Here is a 7252-nt window from a genome sequence, read left to right on the forward strand (position 1 = left end):
TCTCCTCAGCAGGCTGAAGATGTTACCATCTCCAAATTTAAGATGATGGGGTCTTGATGCCTATTAGGTTCATTAGAAGATTCTGGCAAAAAAAAAAAAAAAGCCCCACAGCTTATGTGGCAGGCTTTCCTCTTCATCTAAGCCAATGTTGCCACCTCGCGCTGGTATGAGGAAAGTTCATGTTCCCTGTGCTCTCCTTAAATTTGTTGATTTTATGGCCAAAGTAGTACTCGTACAATCGGGCAAATACTATTCATGATGTGAAATTTTTCATAGTCAAAATCTTTCCAATTTAATTCTGTGTCTAAAGATTCAGTCTCTCCATCATCTTGGAAGCTGCTATGTGCTGACAGCTTTACAAAGGTGAGGGGGTGTGGCTGAATTCAGTCTCCAGGGGAAGAGAAAAATCTGCCTCTTGAATTCATCACAGGCTGATTTTTCTTCTCTGTATGTGGTTGGAGAGCACAATGAAACAATAACACAGAAGGTGTTTGAAAAAACCGGGATTGGTACAAATACATGTTGAAATAATATGAAAGCACTCAGAGAACAATCACAAGAAATGCAGCTTTCTTAACAAGCTCAGGATAAAAAAAACAATTAAATGCTCAAAATCAAACACATAGAGATCTAAGTTAACAATACTTGTGGGCCCAGTACTGCAGAGCAGTAAAAGCAGAGCAAAGCACCTAGATGAAATATCAAGCAATCCGGTCACTTTTTGTCCTGTAAAAGTCATATACAGATTGCAAAACATACAGTGCTAATAAACAGAATCATAAATCACGTTAGCATTTCCTGAGTACAAAAGCGGGTCTTGTTCCATTTCCCTGGCTTTATTTCAATGCCAGCTTTTTGTTCCTCTTGGACCACATGGGTTCTCTCTCCATTTCCTTTGTTGTCATTCAGTCAAGGCACCAAACTGGCAGCAAGGTGAATCGTTGTGACCTTTATTGATCACGTTCGTGCTGCAGAAGGAGCCATACAGTGCTGACCAATGCTACCCTGCTAATGCAGCTGCTGCGGTAAGACACTGAGCTCCAGTTCCCTAAGCCTGTACTCTCGCCAATCCCTGGAGAATATTTATGATGTTCCTATGCTTCTCTTTCCCAGGATGTGCACAAAGCCTGGTGGATTTGGGGAAAAAGTGCTGCCCCTCCAGCTGTCTGAGAGTTGCAGGGCCTCAGAAGAGCTCTCACAGTGTCTAAGGTGTGCAGGGAACATGCAGGGAACGGAGCTCTGCAGCTGTTCCCAAGCACTCTGGTGGGATAATCGCTGCTGCCAACAGCAGGCGTGCTGCAAGCTTACCCCGACAGAATCCCTCTGTCCTTTTCTACTGCCTTTTTCATTACAGCACAACCAGGCCTGCAAGCCTTGTGTTCAGCCCTGAGATGAATGTAGTAGAGCTTTATTGCTGAAACAGGTTTTCAAAGAAATAAGCTAGTCATATTTATTGTCCACATAGCTTTGTGTGGCTGACAGAGCATGTATTTGTCATGTTTTGCCCATTTCAGAAGTACCTGGTACAGAAACAAGAGTCCCCTGGCACAGCAAGCTTGTTTCTTGGCAGTCAGCAGGCAGAAAGCCTTTGCAGTGAGAGCTAGAACCCACACCCACCCTGAGGGCAGCCAGCCATAAGGACACCCAGTGCTCCCCTCCTAGGTGAGTACTGGGAAAGAAGATTGTTGGGCACAACGTAAATCCATAGGAAACCCAGGCATTAGTTTTGCAGGTAGAATTTGCTCATATAGAACCAGTAAAGTTATATTTGTGTACGTCACATGCTTCAACTGAGACAAAATTTTTTCCCAATAATGTTGAATACTTTGACAAATATTTCTGGATAAAGTGTAACAAATGGACATTCAAAGATCAGCGATATTCAGACGGCAGAAGTGCTAACAAATAAGTGAGCAGTGCCAGGGACACTTAAAAAATCAGGAGAGCCGTAAAAAACCTCAGCGCTGTATTTCATTTGTACAGAACTAACATGACAGAAGTACCTATTTGACATAAACCATCAATAACCTGGGAATAATCTGGTGCATGTTAGTGTTTTATCAAAAGACTCACGTTTATGAACCCCAGCCACTGACAGCCTAAATACGTTGACAGCACTACACTCCCGCAGACAGCATGGTGTACAGCAGCAGTCTCATGTCCATGCGAGTTTAACTTGTACACAGATGGCACTGTAGCATTTATGACAGGATAACTGTAACATAACGTGACCAAAGACCATGGAACCATTTTTAAACACCCGTCCTGGCAGCAGAGGCTGTGGAGGAGAGCATGTGTGCACACAGCAGGAAGAGGCACCAGGCAGCCAGTGCTGCATTCCTGCCTCTCCAGGGCCTCCCACAGACAACAACTCAACGCAACTTTCAAATCCTGCTGTACCCAACAGCCTTATGATATAACGAAAACCAAAATGAGCAAGTTTAAAGATAAATAAGTTTAATAAATAGGTCTAATTAAAAATATATAATTTTTAACAAGCAGTGGGAGGGTATTAACAAATTGTATATGTAATTCTTGTTATAACTTGCTCCCAACCATCTCTGATCTGATACTAGATACAGATCATGAAAACAACTACTTCTCCAGTAGTTTCATTTCAGTTGTGGAAGTTTCCATCTTCCCAGTCTCTCAAGTGGGGATCTTCAAAGCAGCAGCAACAACTTAGTTCTCTTCTGACAACTATACTGCTTCTCCAGCAAGGCCCCACCTGCAGTAAAACATGCGAACTATTTGCCTGTAATTAAATAGCATACAAAGACAGTTAACAGGAGTATCTCCAAGCACCCCAAATTCAACCCTTAACACTGACCAGTTAGTTAGCTAACCTTCATTTTTATATAAAAAATGCAATTTAAAAAAAAAATCTCTTACACTTTTTGTTTTCTGACTGCGCATTGTCTGCATCCAATCTAGGATTAACTCCACCGAGGAGTTACTCCACTCTCAAGCATGCAGAGTGCTGCCAAAACCTGGCACCACCTAGCACTAGAACAGCACTGGCAGTGCCAGGAGCAACTCAGCAGCACATTTCTCTCCCAGCAGAATAACACTATCACAGGCACTGAACAGCTATGGGTAGCTGACTACCGCTGGATGAAACAGAACTCAAAATCGAGTTTTTAAAAGGAAGTAGAGGCCCCAAAGTACACCCCCTCTGGTGATGCAGGCCTTGCTTCTAGCGCCTCCTCTCACCAGGGCTTCCTCCAGCAACGGGAAGCACCGCCTGCTTCGCTAGACAAACCAGGCGATCTATTTCCACCCCAGAGCACGAAAGCCCATCACAAGCCAGCAGAAGCCATTCCTTTTACTCAGTGTGGCAGAACGAGCAATCTTTTTGTCCCTCTCCCCTTGCTGCCTCGTGGAGAGGCCTCAACCACGTAGCCTGAAAGGCCCCCGAGCTCTCCCTGGGCTTCCTGCGCAAGTTACTCCTTTACCTCTCCTCTCCGCAGGCACAGGTCACGCTACCGGAGCGGTATTCCCCTCCAGAAGGCGCCTCATCTGGCTGCTTCCACTCCCTGAAAAACTTGGGGGTTTTCATAAACGAAGGCCACCGGTGAGGACCCTTTACCTGAGGGCTGTATCTTCCAGACAGCTCTTTTGCCACCCGAGACCTCCCATTTACAGCGATCCTTTCACACACCCTTGTGCCGCAGATCAGCTGGAAGCCCTAAAGAGAGCACAAGAGAAACATCACTTCAAATATTCAATTAATTAAATCTGCATAAATAGAGCTAAACAGTTGGAATCTGGTTTGCGGAAGGGGGAAAAAATCAAACCGAATAATAGGCTGAGAAATTACTTCCACACGGCACAGCCTGAACACGTCACCCCCGGGTCCCAGTGCCTCAGAGGTTATCAGCCAGCGCGGGCCGCCGGGCACGGCGCCTTTCGGCCATTAATAACAATTAGGAAAAAAAAAAAAAAAAGAGGGAATATTTCACGTGGCGTTTTCCGTTTCCAGATCCCTGGGGCGGGGTGAGACACCGCAGGTCTCCAGCCCCGGTGCCCCTCGCCTCACGGCGGTCGGGGCGAGGGGAGTCCCGGCGCCCTCACCTCACCTCACCTCATGGCTGCCGGGGAGGCGCCCCGGCGCCCTCCCCTCCCGTCGCCCGATGGCGGCGGCGCCGAGAGGGGCCAGGCCGCGCCGCGCTGCCGAGGTGGTTCCGCAGGCGCCGCCCCGCTCGCCTCGGCCGCTCCCTCGGGGCGGGCCCGGCCCGGCGTAGGTCGGGGGCGGTGGCGGGGCCCGGGGCAGCGTCCGCGGGGCCAGGCTGGGCGGCAAAACTCTCAATGAACTCGTGAAAGAGAAGAAACGGCCGCGGAAGCGGCGTGGCTGTCCCTCATCCCGTCTGTTCGGGGCCGAGAAAACGCTGGTGTCAAGTATTAGCTTGTATCTCATCGTGCAGTGCTTGCAGGAACAAACACGGTGTGTCACCATCTCCAGTCCCCAGCGGTGACAGGCAATTAAGGCTATAAAAGTGCTTTTCACCAGAGCCCAGCTTATGCCCCAAAGCTGCTCTGCAGTTGGGCTGGATGTTACAGCCACGGTACGAGCGGCTGTAATGGCCAAGGGAAGCGGAAATGGCTGGCACAGCACATTTGCAGAACTTTTCTTGCAGCAATTTACTGAATTTTCTTCTCCCTCCCACAGTACTGCTCTTTCTTTTGCTCCGGGGACTGGTGTGCGGCACAAATGCTGTTGAGCCAAGGTCCGATAGGTAGGGAAGAATAACAGTACTGATCGTGCACCACCAGAGATGGAGAAGAACAGATGGCATGGGGCAGGCAATGAGTCTCTGGGCGTGGGCGGTTTCAGAGCTGAGGATAACAGTAAAGCATTACTCTTGCTGTTGCAGGAGCTCCAGACTTCGGTTACACCATGGTGTGTCCCATCCAAGGCTTGCAGCACGCATAGTTTTGAAGCATTACAGCTCCACGCTACTGCAAGTCCCTTGAGCGGATGAGCTGTGCCAGCAGAGTGGTTCATGTCCTGATTTAACACATCCTGCTAATGTACGGGAGCAAAATCTCTCAAATGTGATCCCTCCTATAGCCTGTAAATGAGCATTTACTTGACAGGGGTTAAGCAGGCTTCTGGAGCCTGTTGAGTTGCTTTGAACACAAACTGCAGGGCTGCCTTGGGATGCAGGGAGTTCAAGGGAGGCTGTGTATAGACTAGAGGAGCTCTTCTGCAGGCTGGGTGTGCTTTTCTTTTGTGGTAACTTACATCTCTAATCTGGCTTGAAACAACGCGTATCAGTCCCTTTAGTCCCCAACATGGCACTTGAAGGAGAAAAGGAGGATGACTTAGCCTCCACCAAGCTAAAATGAACAACAGGGCAAGCAGGGATCTCAGTATCAAAGAACAACATGTTTGCTACATCAGCTATGGCCTGTGAGAAAGGGAAGGCCAACACGCCTAAGCAGTTGAAACCACCATGAAACTAGCTCTTGGATAGTCAAGCCAGTGCTGTGGACGCTTCTGGGGTATTGATGCAGGCAACTGCCCATATCTCCCATCCCCAGGCCTGGAAGGAGGTGGGAGGTCAGGCAGGAGGACCTGTACCCAGCCAGCTGCTGTTTCCAGTCACACGGTGACACTGTGGTTGTGCTCAGCTCTGCAGACCGGTGCCTGGCCAGGCTTCTGCAGCACAGACTCCAAGCACGGCATTGCTGGGCTCAGCCTGTTTCAGAAGCCCTTTCCCATCCCCTTGGAGGGATGCAGCGAATGTAGAGAGGACGTTCGCCGGGAAGCTGTGGCAGAAGAGGGCTTTACTTGATACCCATGGCAGAGCCATTGTGTTTCACCTAGTGTAACACCTTTTATCCAAAGTTCACAAATAACATGCAAGCATTTGTTTGAGCCCCCTTTGCCCAATTACTAGAGGGGAAAGCTGTGCAGGAACACAGGGAAATCTATGCTGTGAAGTGAGAGGCTGGTCCTGGCATCGATTGTTGCAGAGTTCTGGTATTTGGCATTCAGAAAGCTTTTGAAGTATCTCCCTGGTCCTGCTGAAAATGTCTTGTTATAAGAGGCAAGGCATATTATTTTGGGCCCCATGCTGTACTAATGAGTTCTACAGCTTTCAAACTGGAGCCATTGCTTAGGCAGCGTGCTCTGGGTCTTGGCAGAGCTCATCATCCATCCCCAACTGTAAGCACATGCCCTCAGCCAGAGGCAGTAAGACCTCCAGTAACAAAACCGTGAAGAGCCCTCTGTGTTGCTATTACCTGTCCCTCCACCATAGTAGCTTTTCATCAGCCTTGGATCTTCTGCACTGGAGAAAACTGCTGTCCTTTGCTAGGTTCATCATTAGCTGAGAAAGCACCTAACGCTTTACTCCGCTCAGCACCAGCCACTCTCCCCACACACAGCCATGGCTGTCCTGGGCAGAACAAGCCTGGCACTTTCTGGGACGAGGCAGGGGCATGCTGCATCAGCGAGGAGCACCCCACACATCATGGCCTGCGTGATCATCCCTGCATCCAGGAAGAACAGCTGCCAACCTTGGGCCAAAAAAAGACCAAGAAGCCTTTAAAAAAGACAGGGATAGGGGCAGATGATTGCCTGAGGCAAGAGAGAGCTCCAGCTGAACGTTGGTGGCATCCCCAAGTTCTGAGAGCCTAAGCTATGGGAAGAGCATGGGGGATGTATCCTAGCCTTTTCCCAGAGGTGTTTGAAATGTCTCACTGGACCACAAAGCCCAGATGAAACACTTCCTTTGAACAGATGCCAAGTGAGTGAGGTTTTACCCACACTGCTGTGCCCATCCATGGACGCACAGAGCACTGAGCCAGTGTTAAGGTATCTGACAGAGGCTGGGGAAGGTGTAGCCGCATCTGTCTCACAGCAAGGGATTTGGCAGGACTACACTTTTAGTCTGCTTGTTTCAGGGCAGGCTTTTTGCTGTTGGCCTGCCCGCAGCCATTTCTGAGCTGTCTCTTCCTGCCTTGTGTGCCTGAAGTGCACTATCAGGGGTAAGCAGAGAGCCACCTCACCTGCGCTCCAGTTCCCATTAGCTGGTGCTTGATTTAATTTTTTTCAGCTTCACAGATCCTGCCCTGGTTCTCCACACCCCTGCATGTGCATCTCAGCATTGAGGTCAGTGTGGATGGTTACAGCAAAGTTGATCTTGCTGAACTCTCCAGCTTCAATCTGGGAAGAAAAGTACCTTTACTATTTGGATATGGCTCTTTGAAGCAGAGGTCCTTCCACTGCAGCTCATCACACAGG

The 7252-nt window shown here is 49.0% G+C and overlaps 1 long non-coding RNA gene and 1 other non-coding gene across 2 annotated transcripts; both read right to left on the bottom strand.

Moving 5' to 3' along the window:
- Positions 1–2436: 2436 nt before the first annotated feature.
- On the bottom strand, positions 2437–4221 carry LOC135314726 (uncharacterized). The gene is made up of 3 exons (XR_010374189.1): positions 4085–4221; positions 3456–3688; positions 2437–2755 (listed from the first exon to the last, which is right to left on the bottom strand). It is a non-coding gene; the product is annotated as an uncharacterized LOC135314726 (long non-coding RNA).
- Positions 2915–3115, bottom strand: LOC135314867 (small nucleolar RNA SNORA74). Its single transcript, XR_010374345.1, has one exon. It is a non-coding gene; the product is annotated as a small nucleolar RNA SNORA74 (small nucleolar RNA).
- Positions 4222–7252: the final 3031 nt, after the last annotated feature.

This window comes from Phalacrocorax carbo, chromosome 8 (genome assembly GCF_963921805.1).
Source record: "Phalacrocorax carbo chromosome 8, bPhaCar2.1, whole genome shotgun sequence".
NCBI classification, from domain to species: domain Eukaryota; kingdom Metazoa; phylum Chordata; class Aves; order Suliformes; family Phalacrocoracidae; genus Phalacrocorax; species Phalacrocorax carbo.